Raw genomic sequence first — 15,053 nt, forward strand, 5'->3', positions numbered from 1 at the left:
TTTAATGGTAAGAAAGAAAATTTCATAACAAGATATTGTCTTCAAACGTATATAATTTGTGTTAAACACAATAAACAACATATAAGAGTTCATAAAAGATGTTACATGGTCTTCTGCCAAAAACAACATCCTTCTAATAAAAGATACCATTGCCCTGCAAATTCTTCAAACTAAACCTAAGAAGAAAAAAATTCTTTTCATGAAGAGTTCTAAGCCAACACTTCTTCCTAAAATGAAAAAGAAGAAGAAGAAGAAGAAGAAGCAATGGTAGCTATAAAACTCAAAAAAAATACAAACACCACTATAAACTTGACGAAAATTCCCTGTAACATAAACAAAACAATAAACATTAATCCAACTTCACATCAATATATATTAAATATAAATTACATTGACAGCTAATACAAATAGATTACCCAGGAATCAATTGTTTTTGCATCATGGTCTTCACTCTTCACGTCCTAGTGATCCAGGCTACCTTTGACTGCAAGCTTGAGTTCTACAGAGAAAGACTGAGTTCTTCAAAATGAGATTGATAATAACATTGTTATTTGTACCTTGAATACTTGAAAAAGAAAAATGCATCAGGATTGCAAATACGTGGCCACAGTAAACACACCAAATCATAAGTTCAGAAGCATCCAAGTTATCACATGCTTCCCATTTTGTGAGTCATACAACTTCATGCTGCTCTCAAGGTTTAGTTGAAACTTGAGAAGTATTATTAGAACTACAAAGCAATCCAAATAAGTTTATTTCTAATAAATTCAAATTAAGCCTCTTTGTTTTAGGCTCTAGCAATTTTCAACTTACAACTGAAGGTGATCCAGAAGTTCGTTGCTTTTCAAAGATGACCTTGAGTGAAGAAATGTTGATTATAGGCAACTAAAATCTTGACAGTTCAAATGTTCGTCCTGCTTTCTATCATACAAAAGAAAAATTAAGACAAGTGCTAAATTAATTAGCTATTGTCTGACTCAACATCTAAAAGGCATTCCAGAACCAAAACAAGAAGCCACAAAATACTTCAAGTAATTGCAAACTATATTACACATAATGCAAGTAAACTTGTTTGCTGCAAAAAAGAAAAAGAAAAAAGAAAAGGCCTAACCAATTTTCTAGCGCTTCCACAAACAGTTTGAATATATAAGGTACCATCACGTACAAATTTTCTTGAATAGATGAAGGAAAAGAAGGGTTAAAAGAACAAGCCATAGCCATCATTGATTACTTGACCCTACAATTAGCTAGCTAAATATCTTGCTAGTCAAATATTATAATGATCTAGCTCGGCATTTTAGATGAGTTTGAGTGAATTTGAGTTAACCCCCCTAAACCACACTTGATTAAGTGATATATAATTCCAAAACTTACATTAAATTTTTCTTCAAATACCTCAAAATTCAAAGCTCTGCACCAACAAAACTCAGTGTACTGATAAGTGCCTTGTTACATATTACTATGGAAACAGAGGACATCACTGACAAACTCAGGACTCCAATGGTTCCAAATCAAATTTTAAAACATGAAGCTGTCAAATCAAAATAATAAAAAATTATAAATGTAACAAATAATAAAACATAATAAAAAAATAAAGTGAAAGAATTACCTATCATATATAACGATACTTCAACCATTATAGGAATCAAGATTTGCTTATAAATACATGATTTCTTGCTAACATCTCTTGCATCCTAAAAGCTGAAACCCTTTCACATCCTAGCATCTTCTAAGCCTCTGCATCATATAATGGTGAACCATTGACTTTAAAGGATCCTACAAATAACATGGAAAATGTATTTAAGGGAAAAAAATTAAAAAAAACAAAAAAACTACTAGTTTAAGTAATAACATTAGAAGTTTCGAGACGTCACTATTTCCAGGAGAAATATTTAGTATGTTACAAGCATAATATTTACCTCCAAATGATTCACTTTAATTTACTCTCGAAAAGTCTTATAAAGATCAACGCAAACCAAAACAGCCCAAATTTCTTGAACTAGTAACTAAGTACTTATGTCCACGAAATCCAACTGGTTTCTTAAAAAAACTCTCTCCCAAGCATTTTGTCGAACACTTTATAAGCATGCTTTAAAGAGACATGAGACAACCAATTTTAATAAACACCACACCAAGCAAAATACATGTAGTTTAATTTAACAGCATGAAACATATCCAGCGGCATAATAATTACAAAACCTATTCCATAACTTTGAATCTAGATGGAGGTGTACGCAAGGAAAGAGACTCACAATTTCAAACTAGTGACTGGAGGGGGGTGCGATACTCGTGCAGCAGGATTTTAAACAATACAGTGTTGCGCGAGGTTAGAGTGCCCATTCTCAAGGTGGAAGATCTCATCTAACATCTTGCACGAGGTTACTAATCCATCGAAACCATGGAAGCTTTATTCACTCTGAACAAAGAGAGAGATAGAGATATTTTGGCAAATGAAATCGATCCCTCCACAATCAATGAGAGATTGTCACCGTCTTCTCCATGGAAGATCGCCATCGCTTTCCATTCAACCCTTGGTCTTCTCCATGTTCTCTCATGCGGCAAACCCCTTTGCTTTTCTTCTTTCGGCCATAACCCTAGGAATACCCTGTTCCTAGTCTTTGTTTTTCTTTTCCAGAATTTTTATGATTTTTAATTAGTTATTGTTGTAAAATATAGTTAATATGAAAAGTAAAAAAGGATAAAATAATAAAAGAAATGCAAAGAAAATAATAGAAGAGAATTCATATTTATTAGTATCCATATGCTTTGGACATGACATTTATTTATAAGCTTCCAATCATTTAAGTCCTACCTTAATGTTACAAAGATATAATGAGATATATAATGGTGTATTATGTAACATTTGAAAGTTATAAGCTATTAAGATTAGAAACTCCTTCCATGCCATTCATGAGTAGGGGTGAGCATCGGTCGGTTCGGTCTCAAAATATGCAGAACCGATCGATCAAATAACACTAAAAATGAAAACTGAATCGAACCGAACAAGCCAATCGAACCGAACAAGGATCGAACCGAAATTTGATAATTCGGTTCGGTCGATTAATTCGGTTTTTCGGTTTGGGCCTATTTTTTAAATATTAAAACAAACAACACTACAAAATTGGGCCTTTTTTTCTATTCGTTTTTTTCAATATGAGCCCATTCTAATTATACCCATATGACATAAAGCTCAAATATTATAAAGGCATGGATAATCAAATAAACAACCACAAATAAACACCGATGATCAAATAATAGCCTCATAATCCAGTCACAATACCTACTGATGAGAGTGAGTGATTGAAATGGGGTTTCAAGTGATGTTATTATTTTTTATTCTTTATTAAAATAAAAAATAAAAATAAAAATAAAATAATTTATAAATTAAATATAATTTATAAATTAATAAATTATATGTAATTCGGTCGGTTCGATCTATGCGATTTTAAATTTTACTAATCGAATCAAACCGATCAACCGAAATATTTAAAATAAAAAAACCGAATCGAACCGAAAAATCAAATAGACCGAATCAAATAGACAAAATTCGATTCGATTCGGTTCGATTTTCGATTTCGGTTCGGTTTTGCTCACCCCTATTCATGAGAACATTAAGGATAAATGAATTCTAAGGGCTATGAGTTATGAATATCCATAACATAATATTTATAATACTCCCTTTTGGATGTCCATAACAAACATTGTGCCTCATCAAAACCTTACAAAGAAAAACCCAATAGGATAAAAACTTAGTGAAAGAAAAAAAATACACAATATTTTAAATATTCACTAATGTTGCTTTATTAAAAACTTTTCTAGGAAAACTCAGTGGGACAAAACCTTAAAAAGAGAAAAAGAGTACAACATAATATTTACTCCCCGTAGTCTCCCCCTGGTAACAATATCACTCCATTCCCCATGATGACATCATCTTTTTATGTCTCTGAGTCTGCGCATTCCAATTTCATACACTAACTTCTCAAATGTTGAAGTTGATAGTGTCTTAATAAACAAATCTATAAGATTATCACATAAGCGAATTTGCTAAACATCTATATCATCGCTCTTCCAAAGGTCAAGTGAAAAAAAAAAATTGGAGAAATATGTTTTATTCTATCTCCTTTGATATATCCTCCTTTCAATTGAGCTATGCACGCTATATTTTCCTCAAATAATATTGTTGGAATCTTTTTTTCTAACAATAAACCAAACATCTATTGAATATGATGGATCACTAACCTTAGCCAAACATATTCTCTACTTGTTTCATGAATTGCAATTATTTCAGCATAATTTGATGAGGCAGTAGCTAAAGTTTGTTTTGTTAAATGCCAAGATATTACTATACCCCCACAAGTAAACAAATATCCAATTTATGATCTACCTTTATGTGGATCTGATCGAAATCCTGCATCTGCATAACCAATAAGTTGTGATCCAAATTCATTAGAATAAAATAATTCCATATCAATTGTCCCTTAAAGATATCGAAATAGGTGTTTAACTCCATGCCAATGCCCTTTTGTTTGGGAAAAACTAAATCTTGCTAATAAATTTACAACAGATGTAATATCAGGTCTTGTTGAATTAGCAAGATACATCAGTGCACCTATAGCACTAACATATGGTACTTCAGGACCAAGAAGTTTTTCATCTTTCTCTTGAGGACGAAAAGAATCTTTTTTCTCATCAAGAGATCTTACAACCATTGGAATAGTTAATGGATGTGCTTTGTCCATTTAAAATCGCTTTAATATTTTTTTAATAGAAGTTAATTGATGAAGAAAAATTTTATTTGCTAAGTGCTCAATTTGTAAGCCGAGGCAAAATTTTGTTCTTTCTAGATCTTTCATTTCAAATTCTTTCTTTAAATAATCAACTGCTTTTTGGAGCTCTTCAGGAGTTTCAATTTTATTTAAATCATCCACATAGACAGTAATTATAACAAATTCTGACCTATTTCTCTTTATAAAAACACATGGAGAGATAGGATCATTTTTATAACCTTCATTCAACAAATATTCACTGAGACAATTATACCACACCTGTCCAGATTTTTTCAATCCATACAAAGATTTATGCAAATGAATTGCATATTTTTCTCGAGAATTTTTACATGCTTCTGGCAATTTGAATCTTTCAGGGATTTTCATATAAATTTCTATATCTAAAGAGCCATATAAATAGGCTGTAACAGCATCCATTAGGCGCATTTCAAGTTTTTTGTATACTGCTAGACTAATTAGATATGTTAATGTGATTGCATCCACCACAAGAGAATATGTCTCTTCATAATCAGTACCAGGTTTTTGTGAAAATCCTTGTGCTACTAGTCATGCTTTATATTTGACGATTTCATTTTTCTCATTTCATTTTTGCATAAATACCCATCTATATCCAACTAGCTTTACACCATTAGGTATTCGGATTACAATTCCAAAAACTTTACATTTTGAAAGTGAATTTAATTCTGCACGAATTGCATCTTTTCATTTTGGCCAATCATTTCTATGTCTACATTCTTCAACTGATTTTGGTTCTAGATTCTCATTTTGATTCATTATTTCCACAGCAACATTATATGAAAATATGTGATCAACGATTATATTTTTTCGGTTCCATCTTTTTCCTATGGTGACATAACTTATCGAGATCTCTTTATTATCTTCAGGTATATAGACCTCTTCTGGCGTATTTTGATTAGTTATGTCTCCATACTCTTCTAGAGTACTAGCCTACTTTACAATACCATCTTTATTTTGTGTTCCTTTCTTCTTTCTAGAAATTTTATCTTTAAAACCAATTGGTCTACCACGTTTCAGAAGTGGCTTAGATTCATTTGCACTTTCTAATTGTCTTTATTGGGACATCAATTCTAATAGGAGCATTTTCAGCTGGAATATAAGATTTGGTAATTCTTTTAAAGTCTGTAAATGCATCTAACAATTGATTTGTAATATTTTGCAGATGAATTATTCTTTTAACTTCAAGTTCACATTGCTTTATACGAAGATCTAGATGAGATAATAATAATTCATTTCATGTAATTTCTTTCTCCAACTGATTATTTTCTCCCCCTAATGTTGGGAAAATTGTTTCATCAAAATGGCAATCGTCAAAACATGCCGTGAATAAATCTCCAGTTAATGGTTCTACATACTTGATTATAGAAGGAGATTCAAAACCAACATATATTTCCAACCTTCTTTGAGGTCCCATCTTTGTGCGTTGTGGTGGAGCAATAGGAACAAACACCACAGATACAAAAATTCTAAGATGGGAAATATTTAGCTTTTGACCAAAAGCGAATTGTAACAGGAAAAATTTATGATAACTTGTTGGCCTGATGCGCACAAGTGCTGTTGCATGTAAAATCTCATGTCCCATACGGAAATAAGAAGTTTTATCCTTAAGAGCATTGGTCTAGCTATTAATTGGAGGCATTTAATAAATGATTCTGCTAAATTATTTTGAGTGTGGCCATAAGCAACAAATTTTTCAACTGTTATTCCAGTTGATATACAATATTCATTAAAAATTTGTGATGAAAATTCACATGCATTATCAAGACAAATTCACTTGCATTATCAAGACAAATTGTCTTAATTGCATAATCTGAAAACTGTGCTCTTAATCAAATTATCTGGGCAAGTAATCTAGCAAATGCTAAATTATGTGTTGATAACAAACACACATATGACCATCTTGCAGATACATCTATTATAACCATAAAATATCTAAATGGTCCACAGGATAGATGAATAGGTCTATATATATCCCCTTGGATACGTTCAAGGAAAGCGGGAGATTCAATTCTTACTTTCGCAATTAAAAGTCTTTTAATTGATTTTCCTTAAGAGCAAGCAGCACATGAAAACTCCTTAAATTGAAGAATCTTCTGGTTCTTCAATAGATGTCTATGTGAATTTTTAATAATTCTTTGCATCATAGTTGAATCGGGATGGCTTAACTGGTCATGCCAAACGATAAATATATCTTGATTGGTAAACTTCTTATTGACTATTGCATTTATTTCAAATGTACTAATAGTTGTGTAGTATAAACTAGAAGATAATGTGAATGATTTCTCTAGGACACATTTCTTTCTAAATCTAAAATCTGTAATATGTAGATATTCAATATCTTTCTCATTTGTAGTCTCAATATAATACGCATTTCGGCGGATATCTTTAAAGCTTTAATAAATTTCTTTAAGACTTAGATGAATATAATGCATCATCTATAATATTTTTTGTTCCTTTGGGTAATATTATAATTGCTCTTCTGGAGCCATCGATTAATTTAGTATTACCCGCTATGGTATTAACACTTCCATCTCTTATTATTAAACAAGTAAAATATTTTTTATCTTTAAATATGGTGTGTGTTGTAGCACTATCCACGAGATATATATATCTTTATTCTTATGTCTAATGAAAGAAAAGGAAATATCCATATTCTTTAACAAAAGAAAGAGAATGTATTAAAATAAATACTTAATAAAATGAAATTCATTCATAGCAATAATACTTTTATTACAAGAAAACAAGAAAGCTAAATGAAACATAACATAAATTACAAGAAAACAAGAAACATAAATGAATCATAATCTAAATTATTCTAATTATTTTTCAACCAAACTTGTCTAATCCTAATTTTCAAAGAAATCAACTACCTCTAAGTGTGTCATAGCATCAAGGCCATTAATATCATCCAACTCATTGATATTATCATTTTTGTATGCAAAATGTGCGTCAAAATCATCATTTTAAAAAGTAAAATTTGATTCCACATTATTTGAATTTCTTTTGATAGACGCTTGATAAAGCTTTGCTAAATGCTCAAGCGTACAACAGGTATGTGACCAATGTCCCTTTATACCACACCGAAACACTAATTTTCAACAGCTTTTAAGGGGTCGCTCTTATCTCTTTTTTTCCTTCATTATTTTTCTTCTTTTGGCGGGCATTAGGATTATAACTAGTACCACCACCACTATTATAATGGTAATTGGTACGTTCCTTGCCACGACCACATCCATAGCCATAGCAACGACCTTGACCTTGACCATGGTAATACTATGTATAGTCATATTCGCTTTAGGGAATGGAGCTGATCTAGCAGGACGAATTTCATGATTTTTCATTAGTAGTTCATTATTTGTTTAGCCACAAGAACACAAGAAATTAATTCAAAATACTTTTTAAAACCCTTTTCACGATATTGTTACTGCAGGAGCACATTTGAAGTGTGAAAAGTTAAAAATGTTTTCTCTAATAAGTCCTCATCATTGATTTTCTCACCGCATGATTTCAATTAAGAACTTATTTTAAAAACTATTGAATTATATTCACTTACAATTTTAAAATCTTGCAACCTCGAATGCATCCATTTATATCGAGCTTTAGGTAAAATTATCATATTTTGATGGTCATATCTTTCTTTTAGGTTAATCCACAATTTTAGTGGATCTTTTACTGTAAAGTACTTAGCTTTTAGCCCTTCATGAAGATGATGACAAAGGAATATCATTATCTTGGCCTTATCTTGACTACTTACTTGATTTTCAAGTAAAATTGCATTTCTTAAACTTTTGGCGTCTAGGTGAATTTTAGCATTTAGCACCCATGATAGATAATTCTTTCCCATAATATCAAGAGCTGTAAATTCAAGTTTGGTAAAATTTGCCATGATTCAAACAAAAATAATAATAACAATTAGAATTATACAAAATCAATAAATAAAGCATAATAAATAAATATTATAGTAAAAAAAAATTTCACACACACATGCTAAAATATAATTTATAATAAAACACAATAAAAAGAGGTACAATATAAAGCAACAAAAATATAAATAACCAAACTTACAAAACAAATAAAACATAATAAGTATAAAGAAATGTGGTAAAGAAAATAAATTAATGGATAAACCAAATAATTTATATGATAAAACAAATTATATTAACAACAAAAATTGATCAATACATACACATAAACAAACACAAAATGTATAATATGTATATATAGTATTAATTTAATGGAAGACCAAAATAATAATAAAAATAATAAATAAATAATAAAGAAATGAATAATAATAATAACAATAATAATAATAATAATCATCATGATGATGACATCAAATACATAAATATAAAGAAAGAAAAATAAGTATATCAATCTCCATAAAAAATATATAACAACAAATAATAAAAATAAAGCAATGGATGTCAAATGAGACTTAATTAAATTAAATCACTAATCACATGATTATTTTCAAATGAATAAAATGGAAAAATTTAAAATTACTTTATAACTAAGAAAATGAAATGATAGGAAAATAAAACAATAAAATATAAGAACAACATAACCATGAATGTTAATAAAACAATAATATAAAATATAGTTATATATATAATATAAGAACACATTAATCTAACTAAAAGCTCATACCTTATTTTCAGAGCCAATTCATGCTGATAATGTGTTGTAAAATATAGTTAATATGAAGAGTAAAGAAGGACAAGACAATACAAGAAATGAAGAGAAAATAATGGAGAAGAATTTTTATTCATTAGTGTTTATATGCTTTTGACATGACCTTTATTTATAGGCCTCCTACCATTCAAGTCCTACCCAAATGTTACAAAGATATAATGAGGCATGTAATGGTGTATTATGTAAGATTTGAAAGTTATAAGCTATTAAGACTAGAAATTCCTTCCATGCCATTCATGAGGACATTAGGGATAAAAGAATCCTAAGGGCTATGAGTTATGAATATCTATAACATAATATTTATAAAGTTATAGTGATTTATTTATTACTTCATTTTTAACAGAATCTCACCTTTCAATAAAATAGTTATCCACTTTTAAACTAACAATGTCTTTTTATATTTACTTTTATTAAATACCTTACAATAAATATAAAGTCATTATCAATAGGGTACTTTTGAAAAAAAAGGCAATGATTATACCTCGAAAGATTAAAAATACCTTACATTTTTTAACATCTAACTCCTTAAAAAATACTTTAAATTTTTAAATGGAGAGAGTATTTATGTAGCATTTCATTTAATTATCTAAGAGATATGATTGTGATTTTTTATTTATTTGCATATAATAGAAAATTTAAAAAAATTAATTTGTAACTATAAATAAATATAATTTTAAAAAAATTATATTTTTTATTATAAATAATTCAAATTATTAGTGTTAATCTCTTTTATGAATTCATTCATAATAATTTTGTAAATACATTTTATTATTAATAATCATTGAAATCAATTTTAGAGATGACTTTGGAGACATATTTGTTAATAATTAGATATGGATTTACTTATTGTCTCTAAAAGAATCTTGATAGTTTTTGTTGAAGCAGATTTAGAGATAAGTATAGAAAAAATGATTGAATAATTAGAGACAATAGCGAATTGTCTCAAAAATTGTCTCTATTAGTATTTAGTTACAGCATTAGAGACGGCAATTTTAGACACCACTATTTGTATCTAAATTCGTGTCAATAATTTTTAAATTATTTCTACAAAAAAATTTAAATAAATAATTAAAATATTCATTACATATCTCTAATTCCATTTCTATTAGAGATGCATTGTAATCTGTCCCTAAAATTCATCTCTAAAATCTAAATTGAGTTTTTTTTTGGTAGTACTTGGTTGAGCATATTAAGTGTGAAATGGCCTCGAGTATCCAAAATCTTCATATGATATTAAATTATTGTGAAACCAAATTTATTAGTTAGACTATGAAATTATTTATATGTGGGTGTTTAAATCACTTCACTTGAAGGTTCAACTAAAAAATTGTATGTGCTAGAAGTTTGTTGTGAAGTGCTATCATGATAGCTTACTTGTCATGCAACATGAGCTTCCATAGATTGCATTTTAGCTAGGCACATGACATAAACACAATTCATGACACCTTGCACTCTAGCCATGGCGAATTGTTTCTATGAGACATGTGTGATTAGTTTCACTTCAACCATGACGGATGGTGTCTTTTTGGACTTTTTGACCCCATTTGACTTGTTTTCAATTTTTTGTTTTGCTTCCATGCCTCCATTTTTTTTACTTTAAGTGTTTAGAACTTCTAAATTTATATGAATTTGGAATCCAATTTTGAAAGTTTTATACTTGGTCATTTCTTTGGAAAAATTTAACTATAGTTAACTTTTTCTACTATGGTAAACATATAGAACACTACATTTTGATAGAGCACAAACTAGTCTCACAAAACTTCTCACAATAAGGCGCACCAACAATCCTCAAATGGCGTGGACAATTATTGCTTCTTCTGGCACCTTGATTTAAATTCAAAGGAGTATGTTGTTGCCTTCCTCTATAGAAGGAAACAAGCACTTAACTAATAGCTCTCTCTCGAATAGTTCAACAACTCAACTCTAAATCAACTTGTCCATTCCAAACTCAAACTAACCTTATGTCACTTCAAGCTCGATCAACATGACCTTTTTTACTATTTAGCTTAGGCATCCATCGTAGGTGATTTACTTCGCTTTTTCCTTCGATCACCGAAGCACCCATTGTACTTACTTCCCAGTAATGCAACCCAACTTTGTATGTTCTCTAATATACCATTAATTTCCCAATTAGCTTTGGTATTCTAAGGAAATTGCACTAAAGAATCATGTGAACCCACAATCATTTGATACACTACTTGGTTCAAGGATCTAAATCATCTAGCATGCACTACTACAAAAAAGAAAATATAAAACAGTTATTTTACTTGCTATTTAACGGTTATGAACCATTGAGTAAGCTAGTGCTGAATATTTTATGACCATTTGTTCAACGATTTTTATTCCAAAACTGTTGCATAAATTTTTGGAATTTTAAAATGAGAAATTGTGAGAGATAATATTTAATGGTTCTGGAATAAAAATCGATGAATATTTTCCCATTATTCAATGGTTATTAATTAAAAACTGTTGAATATATATACTTATTCAGCGGTTATATGATGAAACTGCTGAATAGTTTTGTGATCATATTCAACAGTTTTCTCTCATAACCATTGAATATTAGGACCTAATTTTTTCCATCTTCCACCTACATTTCTAGTAAGCCCCCTGCATTGTAAATTACAGAATGATATTCTAGCACCTAAACACAAATTCCAGCCAATAATAGTTACGTTTATATATATAAATGTACAATGAATTCTTATAAAAAACTTATATACAACTTGAATTGCTTAAATGAAAGCAATTAGTGGTTAAAACATAAAGCTCCAAATTCCAAAATTTGCCTCAGTTTCCTAACTCTCACTGCTGCTTTCTGTTGAAAGTAAACTATGCTTCAAAAATATCATGTGCTAACTCTTTAAGGACTTCTTCCATTTGAGCATGAGTATACGTGTCACACTATGTGTCCTCGTAGTACTATATGCAACAACAACAACAAATTAAAATCATGTTTATTGATAAAAACTAATACAATAGAATAGGAAGACAATTACATCATTCGGAAGACTTACGGTTGGAGCATGTTGGATTATGTCCTTCATAAATTTCATGACAGCATACCCACAATCCATGACTTTGTCTGCTTGCTCTGGGCACTACAATCATACAATGGATAAAATAACCGAATAGTTAATTAATAATATGACACGACGTATACAGTGACATTTGTAACATAATTAATGATAAATACATATACCTTGACAATTGTCCATGATGCTGCTGTATCAAACTGATCGTTGCCCTTTACTAGTTGTCAAAATTGTTGATCAACATTAGTACGGTACATGACAATGGCCCTAACGTGAAATAGAAACTTGACATGAGAAATATTCATGCAAGAAGAACAAATTACACATATGCAAAAAAATAATCAATTTACTGATTAATCATTTTCACAATATGTGGTCTATTAGACGGATGGCCACTCCGAATAGGGTTAAGGTACCACACCCTCCCTAAAGTTGGATTGATCACAAGCAACATCCAGTGTCTCCTATGACAAAAATTACAATTAAAAAGTATCATATAAATAATTAAATTTTGAATAAATTAAAGTAAAGCATCGTAAAGTAACTTACCCTTCACAATAAGGTGCTATAAATATTGTGTTCTTGTCGACACCACATTGTTGGAAGTGCTTTGAAAGCTTTTAAGATATTTTCAGTCCTTGCTTAGGAATTATTATGTCATGGCCATAAGGAGAGACCATATGAGGACTGACAAATATAATCCTCCGTGCTATATCTCTTCTAGCAAGCATGATAGTATAGAGGTTCCTTAAATATCAAAATAAATAGAACAATATATGATTAAAGAGTGTGTGTGTGTGTGTGTAGCTAAATGTCTAATGAAAGGTTTTAGAAACATACCTCATATATAAGTTACATAGAGTAGTAGTAGCCTCTGCATGGTTGAATAAATCATCCAACACCTCATTGTTGACTTGGTCAAAAGACTATAGATCGGCACTCCTTCCTGCATCTCAGCATAGGTCTTAAGCAATTGTCGATTTTTGTTAGGTACAACTTGACTTTTAGAGGCTTGAGGCTGAGGGGCTTTGGGCAGATGGGCCTGAGGGAGAACCAGTATCTTCTGGAGAAATGTGATGGATTCCTTCGATTTATCAAAGATCTTCTTATCTTTTCCCCTCTTCTGCTTAATAGTGAATGCTTTCATAGCCTTTGGTGCTTTCTTTCCCATCGGCTTATCAATAGGCTAATTTTTTCAATATATAAGATTGTTAGATATTAACTATAAAAAAATACAAAAGAAGCTAATTTTCAATTAGGAGTTTAACAAATATACCATTGGAGATGGTGCCAAAATACGAAGAAGATGAATCGGCCATGCAACAAAGCCGAGCAATGCATCTACGACTGTCCTTACATCTGGAGTAGGGTAGGATAAATTATAATTAGGATCCTGAATTGTCTTCAAAGAAACTTTCACCGTCCCTTCAGGGATGTGTTCATTGTGAAGCATTACTTGCCCAGCAATATTGTACATGCGCCTTAATGCAACCACATAGCTGTTTTTTGCCAAACAATTAACATCAGCCTCACCCTACACAAATTTAAAAAAAGAAAAAATTATGTAATATGAATAATAAAAGTAGTATTATGTGTAAGATTATAGTAAAATGAATAATAATACCTCAGGTAGGAGCTGAGATGGGACTGTGCAACTATCATTCACACTAGGGCTACTGTCGCCCAGTGGAAGCCCCAACTTATACCGGCTTAATAGTATGTCGATGAGTCTAAATTGTTCTTATATCTGTTGTAATTGTGCTAGTATCTGCTGCTTTTGTTCTGCTAGTTCTTGCCTCAACTTGAACCTCAGCAAAAGAAGCAGCTTTTTTACTATGCTTGAATGCATCACTAAAGTAATTTTTTCTTGTGACTCCAAAGCCAATGCCCTGAACACAACTAGGATGATCAGTATTCCCTAACGCCTTCTCGAATATATCCTCATCAATAGTTTGAGTGCCTGCTAATGCCTCCTAAGTCAAAGTCTCCTGTGAGGTAGAAAAAAGCAAAGTGAATAAGTAAAAACTAGTAACATTATATCAATATATGATTAATACTTACTATTATTTCAACAACTACTTTTGTTTTTGGGTTGCCAATATTACCTGCTTTATGTTTTCGAGCCTTGGCCCAAATCCTGCCACAGGATATAGAACCCTCCGATGCTTTCTCTTTCTCAATCAAACCCTTTTCAACTCCTGCATATCCCTTACATCCAACCTTATATGTATATTTATTCTTCTTCGCCAACTCTTTATTTTTAGCGCTTAATGCCTTCAAAAAAACACAAAACATAGCAAGTTAATTAATATAAAAAGGAGGTGACAACAAAAGCAACAATACATAAATAAAATAATATTAATATTACCTTGAACTCTAGACTGTGACGTGAGTTGACAAAAGCTTTCCATTCATCCTCACCTACAATTGTCGAAATGAGGGAAGGAACTGTATCTTCAATACCCTCTATGTCATGGTTCACCAAAAATTTATGGGTAATAAAACTTTTAAAAGATCTTAA

General features: G+C 30.6%; 1 long non-coding RNA gene across 5 annotated transcripts; it reads right to left on the reverse strand.

Moving 5' to 3' along the window:
• Positions 1 to 2,621, reverse strand: LOC129290540 (uncharacterized). 5 transcript variants are annotated; one of them, XR_008588437.1, is made up of 5 exons: positions 2,253 to 2,621; positions 1,610 to 1,776; positions 814 to 921; positions 417 to 730; positions 1 to 323 (listed from the first exon to the last, which is right to left on the reverse strand). It is a non-coding gene; the product is annotated as an uncharacterized LOC129290540 (long non-coding RNA). The 5 variants fall into 5 exon arrangements; XR_008588436.1 differs by having other exon boundaries at positions 814 to 1,411; XR_008588438.1 differs by having other exon boundaries at positions 417 to 1,411; positions 1,610 to 1,737.
• Positions 2,622 to 15,053: the final 12,432 nt, after the last annotated feature.

This window comes from Prosopis cineraria, unplaced genomic scaffold, assembly GCF_029017545.1.
Source record: "Prosopis cineraria cultivar Desert tree isolate PC_DT_omini unplaced genomic scaffold, ASM2901754v1 PC13, whole genome shotgun sequence".
NCBI classification, from domain to species: Eukaryota; Viridiplantae; Streptophyta; class Magnoliopsida; order Fabales; family Fabaceae; genus Prosopis; species Prosopis cineraria.